The sequence below is a fragment of the Saccopteryx bilineata genome, chromosome 3, assembly GCF_036850765.1.
Source record: "Saccopteryx bilineata isolate mSacBil1 chromosome 3, mSacBil1_pri_phased_curated, whole genome shotgun sequence".
Taxonomy (NCBI): domain Eukaryota; kingdom Metazoa; phylum Chordata; class Mammalia; order Chiroptera; family Emballonuridae; genus Saccopteryx; species Saccopteryx bilineata.
Genome location: NC_089492.1, coordinates 279516503 through 279529433, shown reverse-complemented (window position 1 = coordinate 279529433; position 12931 = coordinate 279516503).

Sequence of the window (12931 nt, the reverse complement as noted above, 5' to 3'; positions counted from 1 at the left end):
GCTCAACAAGCTTCAATAGTCAAAGACCAGCCTGCTGATAAAAGTTGCTCACATTTATAGAATGTGCACTAGGAGGTAAACCAGGCAGTTTAAACCCATCAACTTGCAAGATGGGCCTCAGTCTCTAATCTACAGTTAAAGAGACAGAAATTGAATGAGGTTAGCTAACTCATCCAGGATCACGCATTCGGGAATGGGCGGTGTCAGGAGTCTAACTCAGCTCTGACTCCGGAGCCGCTGAGCCTCTGCCAGCATGCCTCATTGCTACTGTGGTTGATTGCTACCCCTGGTTTGCAGTTCAGATGACAGGTGCACTTTAAACTCCTCAGGGTTAAGATGATTTTGACTACTCTAGAAATTTATATTTTGGTTGTCTCTGTTTTCAGGCTCCAGAAATGCTGTTTTCTACCAATCATAAATTTTAATGGTCAGAAAAACTCAGAGATAAATATAATTAAAGTATCTGAAGAACATGCCCATGCCTTTGATGTGGTCTTTTGGCGGCCATGGTGAAAGGGATGTACTCGTCTTCCAGGAACGGGCTCAGGACTGTTTAGAAACTTTCCCCATGCCCTTGTCCCTCCCCTGCACTTCTGGATGGGGCGTCCTCGCCCCTTAAGCCTGGTGCCAGAGGGGTGAGGTCATAACGAAGTGTCAAGCTTTGACATCTGCTTCTCCCAGACACGAGAACCTTCCCATCGTCCGTGCTTTCCACCTTGGGTCCCCAACAAAAGAGCCTGAGCTTGGTTTTCCAGGACAGCGGTTCTTCCTCCTTCACTTCCTGCATTTGTCTATTCTACACAGCATCCATTTCTGGAGGCTTTTGAGCCACAAATAATTAAGGCAGGGGGTCCCCACCATGAAGGAACCGAGTCTAGTGGATAAAGGCAGATGACAAATCTGGATCTTCAATAACAACAACTTGAAAATGAATAAACAAAAGCTACACGTATCAACATGGATGAACATTTTAAAGTATAATATTGAATAAGCAATAAAAATAAGAGAATGACATATCTACTTTGGTGTCATGTATGTAAAGTTAAAAATGCTAAATAATCCTGCATATTGTGTAGGGTACCAACCTCTATGGATGTACATATTTTCCTTTACATGTTTATAACCTATCCTACCCCTGCTCCCACTTGACATATTGAATAACTTTCCAAACCATTAAATATTTTACAACCTTGCTTTTAATTGAAGCACTTTTTATGGTTTGGAGCTTTTGAACTTCCTGCATTTTTTTCCCCTTTTTTTTCTGTATTTTTCTGAAACTGGAAACGGGGAGAGACAGACAGACTCCCGCATGCGCCCGACTGGGATCCACCCGGCACGCCCACCACGGGCGATGCTCTGCCCACCAGGGGGCGTCGCTCTGCCGCGACCAGAGCCACTCTAGCGCCTGGGGCAGAGGCCAAGGAGCCATCCCCAGCTCCCGGGCCATCTTTGCTCCAATGGAGCCTTGGCTGCGGGAGGGGAAGAGAGAGACAGAGAGGAAGGAGGGGGGGGCGTGGAGAAGCAAATGGGCGCTTCTCCTATGTGCCCTGGCCGGGAATCAAACCTGGGTCCCCCTCACACCAGGCCGACGCTCTACCGCTGAGCCAACCGGCCAGGGCCCCAACCTCTATGGATGAACATCAGATTTATGGGGCTGGTTACCATAAGGAGAGGGATTGACCGTTGGGGAAGGGTGAGCACGGGGCTTCAGTACACGTGTGACATGTTACTTCCCAAGGAAACTGTTGCGCATCCTAGCGTATGCGAAATTACTCTCTATACAGAATTGTAATCATTAATACTTTATTTAAAACGGTAGGTTTTAAAGACGACACACATATAAGCCTATCTCAAATTTTATTTTAAAATGCTTTAATATTCATTGTAGTGAGAAGGTGGGAGGAACTATCAGTTTAAACACATGAAATTGTCACTTTTGCAGTTTAAAAATGGTTATATATCAGCAACCTCCTAGGGTTCAACCTAATACACTAAAATGACAATAATCACTATCTCTGTGAAGGGGATTTGGGATTATGGATCTTCTTTCCTTTTTTTTATTTTTTAATGTCTTTGAACTTTTTCTACCTTGAACACGTTATATTTTTCATACCAGAAAGGTTTCCATGGGTAGTGTTTGAGAGGAAAGAGAGAAAGTTGTCTTTCTGCTGCCCCCTTGTGTGCCCTGCAGCACAGGGCTCCCCTTCCTGTCACCTGCCAGGCTGGTTAATTTGTGCCAAGGGGTGGGATCCTGGCACAGGTGCTGATGATTTATGCAGATAGTTTATGCAGTTGATTGATGATAACAACAGACACCAAACAGAGAAATTGCTATGGAGTTGTAAAGATAAATCCTGCAACTCAATGACTAGCAAAGTCATTGAAAGAGTATGAGTGTCTAGTTCAGGGGTAGGAGCCCCCATGCCCACACCCCGTGACCTTTCCCCTCCATCAAGGGTCATTGATGCAATGGAAAAATCAAGTGAGAATCACATGAAAACCAAAAGTGATGTCTTCTATTCCTCTCGAGAGCAGTGTCAACTGTTCTATTCCGTTGCCAGGAAAAGTAACAACAAAGCATATAAAACTATTCATTTTACATACATAAGTAATTATCGTATGTAATATAATTCAGTTTTATAGCCTTTAAGGGAATGTGGAGTGAATGGGCACTGGTGAGACAGATAAAAAAAAAGAATTGAAGGAGAGAAGAGGAAGGAACTAATCTTTATTGGATCAAGGTACTTGGTTAGGGATGTGATATCAATACCTCAGAACAACCCTGAGTAGAAGCCATGATGGCTCTCACTTTCCAAATAAGGAAACTGGAGCTCGGAAAAATTATGGAAAATATTTCCAGTCACATAGGTTGCAAGCACAGAAATGGGATTTGGATTGGATTCATCACATATCATCTGCTTGACTTCCTAGTTAGTTTTAATTTTCTAGCCAGTTCAGAGGTCCAGCTCGGCATCGGAGCCTTTTTAAAATAAGAAACATGGCCTGACCTGCGGTGGCGCAGTGGATAAAGCATCGACCTGGAATGCTGAGGTTGCCGGTTTGAAACCCTGGGCTTGCCTGGTCAAGGCACATATGGGAATTGAAGCTTCCTGCTCCTCCCTCCTTTTCTCTCTCTCTCTCCCCCCTCTAAAAAAATGAATAAATAAATAAAAATAATTAAAAAAAATAAAATAAGAAACATGAATCTAAGAATCAACACCTATAAATTCTGTGATGCAAGGATAAGTTCAGAGTACATGATATGATCTTTTCCATCAAGGTTGCAAAGAATCTTTCTGAAGATGTCTTTTCCAGGAGACAAAAAGATCACCCAAAACTCTTTTCCTTTTGACCCACCATATGCTGAGTGGGCAAGACAAAAGGGGTATTGGAAATCCAGAGAAAGAAGATGAAATATAATAGGGAAAGCAGGACAGAACAGGCACACAGTAGGACCAGCCACCACCAACAGCGTAAATGGAAAAAGACAAAAGGTGACAAAGCTCCACATGTGTGTGTGCACATGCAAACACACATACATACACAATAACAACAGACATAGAAACTCAGAATGACCAAGAGAGAGACACACAGAGAGAGAGAGAGAGAGAGAGAGAAGACTTTTGTTGAAAAAAATTCTTCTCTATGGCTTACTAGAAGACTGTCACCTAATAATCAAAATGGCTTGATAATCAAACCATGTTGCATTTTTACAACATTAGGTACAAATGATGAAATTCAAGAGTTGGCCTTGGTGCTAGATGCTCTGACCCTGAACTTGTTCTTCTCAGAGACTTTGCCAGTCAATCATCTGCACAGAACACCCACTTTGCTCAAGTGAACTTGCAGAGTGGGGCTGGGTGGTGGGGTGAGGTGATGATCTTTGTCCTGAGTATTTGACGTCTTCATATGTTCTCTATGCCCGTCAAATAGAGTGACGTATCATTAATTCAAATTCTAGTATATATAATCTATGACAGTTTGGACACACCTGAGTTGATATTTAATTTTGTTTAGAAAACCCTGTCCACACAGGAAGAGCAAATTGACAATAAAACAAGACTTATCTGAGGGTAATAGGGCAGGCAAGAGAACAAGATGTCAACGACTCTTAAAGTCTCTGTCAACCTAAAATTATCAAAAGCAATCATCAAGCAAAAATGTTTATTTGGGATCAAAGGAGTGAAATTTGGGGTATGGAGATATGGGTAGCAACCCAAATAGTGCCCACTAGGGAGCAAAAGTCAGAGATTTTTAGAAGGAAAAGAAGAAAAAACACAGAAGTTTGCATAAATTGTTTATGAAGAGTTTTGATGGGTGTTGGCAGCAGAAAGTAGCCCTGGCTAAACATAAATGGTTTCTAAGGCTGTCAACAAGCAAAAGTTCATTACTGTTATAAGTTTCAGGTGTTCTTTATAGAGACTTTGAGATATTTGGGGTTTTGCCCAGTTCAAAAGTTCATGTTTTCCCCCAGTGAGGACATGTATAAAGTACACCTCCTTAAAGGTCTTTCAGCTTCATTTAGAACCTTTGACCTAAGTGCCTCCGTTTTATTTCACCTTTCACAGTTGCCTCTTTTGGTCAGAATCTTTCTCTGAAAGCATCACTGATTAACCACAGATTTGCTGAGTCCTGTGTCACTGGGATGAACATGTCCCAGAAAGTCATGTCCCATGTCAGGGGAAAATTTTTTATCTCTAATTTTTATTTTAAGGAGTCAGTGTCATTGGAGATAGGCTACCCATGAGCAGCAAAGAGGCAGTCAGGAAAGTCTTCTTAGGCAGTTTTCTTGTGTGGGAACTTTATTAAGCCACCTAAAGTTTCAGGTAAATAAGTCTAGTTTGTGATTTCAACCCACTGAGTGATCGGGATGTTGGTGGTTGTAGAGTTTCTGATGCATTTAGTAGCACAAAAAGTTTAAACATAAGTACACATAGCAAAATTCAATAACAACCATTGTTGACATTTGAACAATGACATTTGAACAATTTGAAGTCCTGATCTTAAACCAAGCCACTGCTTCTACCTGAGGGTAGCCAACTAAAAATATTTACAGGGAAACAGAGGGTGTCATTAAAAGACATTGAACTGGAGATATCCTGTACTATTTTTCTAATTTTCTCAAACTGGAACTCAGTTTCATCAGAAGCTTTGATCCAGGTACAGTAGAAGGTGGCATAGACATTTCCTGTTCTTTAAGAAGACAGTCAAGTGTTATTTGATTATCTGACATGACACTTGCTGGGGAACCAAGGATCTTTGTTGAGCCAAGGTCTTAGCAGTGGGGTTAGTTAATGCAGCCATGTTGAGGGGTTAATTCTTTGTCAATAGGTCATTATGGATCACATCAGTCCAAGAAACAAATCTTTTGGCAATGGTAATCAGTGGAGAATAGAAGTAGTGTGAAAAGATGGCCTTGTCAAGTCTTGTTTAGACCTATGAGACTGTGGTTGGGTGTTGTTGTTGGTTTTTTTGTTTTGTTTCTTTTAACAAAGACTTGAGATGGAATGCTATGGTAGCCCAAAAGACATTGTCCTGCTACATATACTAACTGTCTAGGCATTCACAAGCCTGTGGTTCCCCCTTTATAATCACATGTAATCGCAAAAGTGTAAGTAGAAGGGGCATGTGGTACATGGCCAAGAGTATGTCAGGGCATGGACTTAGGAATGCATTCTAGCCAGGGACCAGTGCAGTCACTGCAGTTTATTAAAGGGCCAGCTGATAACCATCTGGACTCTGTGTGACAAAAACTTGACAAAGATGGTTGAGATGATATCTTTTACAGTTTGGGTCAGCCATTTGTCTGATGCCAGAGGCAAAGGAAAGAGTGAGATTATACAGGTGGTTGGAAAGTTAGATGATTAGGTCTTTTGAGAAAGGTTTTTTTTTTGGAGGGGGGGTCAACCAAAAATCAAGGCAGGGAAACTCAGTCAAATAGTCTTACCTCATAAGCAGTTTTAAATTATTTATTTATTTATTTATTTCAGAGAGGAGAGAGAGAGAGAGAGAGAGAAAGGGGGGGAGGAGCAGGAAGCACCAACACCCATATGTGCCTTGACCAGGCAAGCCCAGGGTTTTGAACCGGCGACCTCAGTGTTCCAGGTCGACGCTTTATCCACTGCGCCACCACAGGTCAGGCCCCATAAGCAGTTTTAGAAGTAGGACTTGAGATCTCCCATGGCATTGCAGACCAGGGAGAAACTGGTGATGGGTATAACCAGGAGAGATCTTTAGATCTGGGTGATCATGGTCTTTGGAGACACACCCAGCAATCAAAGAGATTTTTCCCAGTGCTATCGTTTGGGAATCATTCACTAGAATGTTATTTTTCCATTTGCCAACAGAAGTACCCTCAGAGGAAAAAAAGACTCCAGCTAAAATTAAATAGATTTTAACAAAGCACTGTCTAGTCACCATTTTGGACAGAAGTTGCTAAGGGTTATTCCCAAACCACCAACTAATTAAGCAGACTTTCCTTAGCAAGGCAATCAGCATAAGAAGAGCAGTTAACCATAATATTTCAAAAATCTCATAGACATTAGGCATATAAATCATGGTAATTAGGAAACTGTCAAGAATGTTGAATTATTAGGTATCTAAGAGGCTCAGTAAATTTGTCAGCGTGGTCCATCATGAAGAGGATCGGTAATAAGGTCAAAGTAAAGTAAATGATCCTAAAACTTGGGAAAGCCTTCACATCACATATCATCTGCTTGACTTCCTAGTTAGTTTTAATTTTTTAGCCAGTTCAGAGGTCCAGTTCGGCATTGGAGCCTTTTTAAAATAAGAAACATGAATCTAAGAATCAACATCTATAAGTTTTGTGATGCAAGGATTAGTTCAGAGTACATGATATGATCCTTTCCATCAAGGTTGCAAAGAATCTTTCTGAAGATGTCTTTTCCAGGAGACAAAAAGATCATCTGGTGTAAATTGTGATGTTTGCCTTTACCTTCCGGGAGCACACTGTGGATGAATTGTTCTACCAGGGTATGGCTTTTATCTAAGGCTCTGATTATTCCTCTGCAATACTGAAACATGTGTCCTTTAACCAGTTGACTACAAAAACAGGAAGGGTCAAATGCATGGGTCGGCTGGTAATCATTTCAAATAATGATAGTATGCATTTCCCAAAGGGAGCAAACAGCTCTCAGGCTCAAAAGGACCAGAGAAAGTACTTTAGGCCAAGTTAGGGTTAAGGTCACTGCAAATTTTGCCAATTACATTTTAATAATGCCATTGGTTCCATCACTCTAAGAGGACTGAGGGTGATAAGCACAATGAAAGTGCTGGTAAAATACAGGGGTGGGCAAAAGTAGGTTAATAATAATAATAACAAACAATATCATAATTAATAAATAAATGAATAATATAAGAATAATTCTGTTTTGTGCACTCATAAGGGTAAACCTCCTTTTGCCCTTCCCTGTACATTCCTCAGTCACTGTGTAGGGCTGAGGTATGCCCCAGGTGGGTTTAATCTTTTCTAATAACATTTTCACAACTGCCAAAGCAGGGAATGCTTTGACTCAACTAGAAAATGTGGAAACCATCACAAGCAAATTTACAACGTTGGGAAGGAGGCAGCTGGATCAAATCCATTTGCCATACTTTGAAAAGTCCTTTAGGCAAGTCAGAAAGTCCAGGGGCTGTGTAAAGAGTCCTCCTTTCTGGATTGTATTTAGGACGTGCAGTCCGAGTCAAGTGTGCCCCTTTGGTGGTCTTTGAGATATCGCCCCACCAGTATTATTCCATGGAACTTATACGTTTATCAGCTGCCCAGTGGGTCATGTGCTGAGTCATTTCTATCAGGGGTCGTTTCATGGACTCTGGTAGGATAGGTTTCTTGTTTGGGTCATACCGTAATCAGTCACTGGACTGAAACTACCACCATTGTCAGCCCAATAAAGTTTATCCTTGTTGGGTGCCCTAAATTGAGCATCCTTAATAATGAGTTTTAGAGTTTCCTTTGGGAAGTAATGTTGGCTACAGGGGCGTTGGTTTTGATAGATTTTAAGGCAGCAGTCCTCGCTGCTCAAGCAGCCCAATGGTTGCCTTCAGTTCCTTCCGACTCAAATTTTGAATGTCTCGAAACTTTGATAATGGCCAAGACACACAGAAGTTGGTTTGAGATAGTAATTTATTAACAAAGAATTCATTCTTAAATTGAGATCCTCCAGAGGTCAGCCATCCTCTGTTTTCAGATCATACCAATGTCACGAATGACCCCAAAGGTGTAAAGACTGTCTGTGTAAATGTTTGCAGTTTGATCATTTGCTAAAGTATGAGCTCCTGTCAAGGCATAGAGTGCAACCTGTTGTGCTGAAGTGGCTGTTGGCGGCAGAGCTGCTTTGACCACCTAGAAAACACTGCGTACCCAACTCTCATCTTATTGAATACATAGGAACCATCAGTGAACCATGAGAGTCCAGCATTCGTAGTAGGAGTTTCTTGTAAGTTAGCTCTAGGTATCAGTACTCGGTCAAAGTCAGCCTGCCATGAGGTGTCTCTTCCAAAGGCAGAGGAAGGTGAGTAGTGGGGTCAAGATTATTACAGCGAAAGAGTGTGATGTGGGGAGATGTTAGTAACAGGGTTTCATGAAAAGTAAGTCAGCTTGCAGAAAGATGTGGAGTGTGATGGGAATTTAATAATGCTTCTGCAGCTAGGGGAACATAAATGGTGGGGGAAGAGCCCATGACGATTTCTTCTGTTAATTTGGCAAGAGCTGCAGTGGTTGAAGTGGCTGTCATGCAAAGAGACAGTCCTTTGGCTACTGGGTCTAATAAGGGCTGTCATAGCCACTTCTCAGGAAAAGCCATATGCTCATGATCAATTCAAGTGAGCCTACAAAGCAGATCCCCCCAAAACTCTATTTGGCTTCAATTTGAAGGAAAGAATAGCTTTTGTTAGTCTACTAAAAGAAGGTTATTAATTATATACATAATACACAATTAACCTTGGCCTCATTAAAAAGAATTACATGTAAAGATGAGGTTGCATTTCCTCTTTCCTTCCTCCTCACTCTTCTTCGATTTGGACTTTATCTTTCCAGACCATCTTTGTACATAGTTCAGTGCACATATATACCTGTAGGAAACATGCACTTCTCTGTTTTGTTTTATGTTGTTGTTCTGTGTCACATGAAGGCTCCCTGGAAGGATCACGCTCCCTGTAGACCTTCCTCATTTCCCTCCCACCTCATCATCCCTTTAAACTGTTGCAGACTATTTAATGAATGGCTGTTCCATCATTTAAGAAGCCATTTTCCCATTGGAGGATATTTACATTGTTTTTAATTATATCCATATATACACCAGTATGCCTTAAACATCCTTGAACACACCCCCACGTGCATGTGTGCGAGATTTTTAGGATAATGAGATACGGTATTTCTGGGTCATTGGACTTCTAGAATGTTATCAGGGACTGCCCAAATTGCCCTCCCAAGTGGCCAGGCTAGATTACCTCCCCCACAGCAGTGTGTGAGAGTTCTTATTTCCCTACACCCTTGATGGTATGTTCTTGCAAGGCCTGAAGCTGCCTTTCTTCACTAAAATTCACCTCATCACACTTTTTTACTAATTTGTACTAAATGCTGCCCAGTGAGGCCTGATTATTCTTTTAGTTAACTCTGGTGGAGTTGGTATAGCATCTAGTTAATTCACAAGTACTTCTTTGCTCTGGCCTTTAGTTATGATTTATACACAGTATTGATTTACACTCAAAGGGAGATATTATCTAACACATGCCTCTGCTGAGAGAAAAGAAGCTAGCTCATTCAAAATTCCAGACATGGGCTGACGGGCCAAGGGCTTATGCAAGAAAAGGTGTTTACAAGAAGGGCAAGTGTTTGCATTTCTGTCAATATTCTCAAGTGGTCTGCATTTCCACATTTTGTGGAGACAAACCTTCTTCTCTGGTTTCTGAAGTTTGCAGTGTCAGTATCTGCCAGTGAGCTCCCAAACCTTCCACACTCTGAGGGATGATTCAAAGAATGCCATTAAGCTGTTATTTACTGGGAGCCTGGGCTTTGCATTTTTATTTAAATCTTTATAATTCTCCTGCCCATTCTTATGTTATTGTAGCCATTTTGCAGAATAGAAAACCGAGGTTCAGAAGTTGAATCATTCACCTTAAGGAAGATCAGGATGGAAATCTGAGCCTATTAGGCTCTATATCTTCAAGGTCTGCCTTAATGCAGAAAAAATTAAATTGAAAATCAGACAATAGTGATACAGGACAGTAGAGATGGTAAGAAGTTTGTATCAGCAACAAACATGGGAAGCATAGGAGAGTTAATAATGAAACAAATTCATGTATTATGTAGCGTTCTTTGCTATTTATAACAAATTACATGTGTGGTATAATATAGTGATCAAGAGCATATCATTTAGAGCTGGATGTCCTAGCTTCAAATCCTGGCTCTGCCAATTGATAGCCATGTGACTTTGGGAAAGTTACTTAACCTCTCTGTGCCTCAGTTTTGTCATCTATAAAGGAAGAATTAAAAATAATATATGTTTCATTGGGTTGTTGTGATGATTAATAAGTTAGTGTTTATAAAGCAATTAGAACAGTGTCTTGTACTTAGCACCAGAAAAATCTGTCATTAATATCTTTACTATTATATTTGGTCTTCATTGTTGTTATTCCCAGTTTTTTTTTAAATATACATTTTTATTTTTTTTATTATTTTATTTTTTGTATTTTTATGAAGTTGGAAACAGGGAGGCAGTCAGACTCCCACATGCGCCTGACAGGGATCCACCCGGCATGCCCACCAGGGGGCGATGCTCTGCCCATCTGGGGCGTTGCTCTGTCCCAACCAGAGGCATTCTAGCGCCTGAGGTAGAGGCCATGGAGCCATGCTCAGCGCTTAGGCCAACTTTGCTCCAATGGAGCCTTGGCTGCGGGAGGGGAAGAGAGAGACAGAGAGGAAGGAGAGGGGGAGGGGTGGAGAAGCAGATGGGCGCTTCTCCTGTGTGTCCTGGCCGGGAATTGAACCCGGGATTCCTACACGCTAGGCCGACACTCTACCACTGAGCCAACTGGCCAGGGTGTTGTTATTTCCATTTTATAGGTGAGGAAAGGGAAACTAGAGAGGTTAAGCTATTAACTCAAAATCATGGAGTCAGTCAGTAAGAGACCTGGACCAGAATCTGGGTCTCTGCCATCCTGTGCAGGAGTTGTCCACTCCTAGCACTGCCTCCCAACTTTACTAAATACAAGCAGAGGGGTCACTGCAGGCCTGGAGGTGGAGCCAGGCACAATTCATGCTACTTCTTCCTGGGAATCAAAGAAAGATCTGTAGAGAAAGACTTTCAGCCCTGGCCAGTTGGTTCAGTGGTAGAGCGTCGGCCTGGTGTGTGGAAGTCCTAGGTTCGATTGCCGGTCAGGGCACACAGGAGAAGCATGCTTCTCCATCCCTCCCCCTTTTTTCTCTCTTCCTCTCCTGCAGCCATGGCTTGAATGGTTGGAGCAAGTTGGCCCTGGGTGCTGAGGATGGCTCCACAGCCTCGCTTCGGTGCTAAAATAGCTCTATTGCTGAGCAATGGAGCAGTGTCTCAGGTGGGCAGAGCATCATCCTTATAGAGGGCTTGCCTGGTAGATCCCGGTTGGGGTGCATGTCTCTCCACCTCCCCACTTCCCACTTAATTAAAAAAATAAAATAAAAGAATTTCAGGGCCCTGGCCAGTTGGCTCAGTGGTAGAGTGTCGGCCTGGCGTGCAGAAGTCCCGGGTTCGATTTCCGGCCAGGGCACACAGGAGAAGCGCCCATCTGCTTCTCCACCCCTCCCCCTCTCCTTCCTCTCTGTCTCTCTCTTCCCCTCCCGCAGCCGAGGCTCCATTGGAGCAAAGATGGCCTGGGCGCTGGGGATGGCTCCATGGCCTCTGCCCCAGGCGCTAGAGTGGCTCAGAGCTACGCCCCTGAGGGGCAGAGCATCGCCCCCTGGAGGGCAGAGCGTCGCCCCTAGTGGGCGTGCTGGGTGGATCCCTGTCCGGCACATGCGGGAGTCTGTCTGACTGTCTCTCCCCGTTTCCAGCTTCAGAAAAAAAAAAGAAAAGAAAAAAAAAAAAAGAATTTCAGGAACTGCAGTGCAGCATGTAAAGCATTGCACAACACCTCAGTCCAATTTTGTTTCATGAATCTACCTTTTCAACCTACTTCTCTTCCCCTTCATCCCAGTCCCAGCTATCACTGTTACCATCACTTGTCTCTAGAGGGGCCTCCTACCTGGCATCTCACCTTTAACTTATTCTCCCTGCAATAGCCAAAGGCATATTTCTAAACATAAAGTTGATCATGTCAGTTCCCTGATTAAAAACCTTCAATGGCTCCCCATGGCTCTAAGGCAGTGGTTCTCAAACTTTTTGAAATCGGGACACATTTAAAATCCTATACAAATTTCTGAGAAATACATTATAATAATTAAGTCAAATATTAAAGAAAAAATATCAAGTCCAAGAGTGCTTTTATGGTAATTAAATGAAATAAATATGACAAAATTAAATTTATTCTGACATTAAAATACATTTTTATGTTATATTTTTTGTTATGCTTTTTAGAATTTGTAAAAAAGAGATAAAAAATTTAAAAATCGACAAAAAATTTATCTTTATACATATATAGATACCTTCTTAGTAAGATTTAGTAAATTCGGCAGGTCCCTGCTTGAATGTGTTAAGTTTTTTCATTCTTGTGTTTATAAGAAACATAAGCCTGATGTGTCCTAGAGATTTCTTCAATGTTTGGGCATATATTTGAAAGGCAAACTCTCATTTCCTCGTCAATACATTAAATTCCTCTCTTTTTACTCTTAATTGTGTTGAGTGCAGAAAACCCCCACCATACATATCATCTTAACTTGACACCAAACAAAGGATAGAAGAAACTTGCCTCCAGTCTTTCCAGGGAACATGGTGGGCAG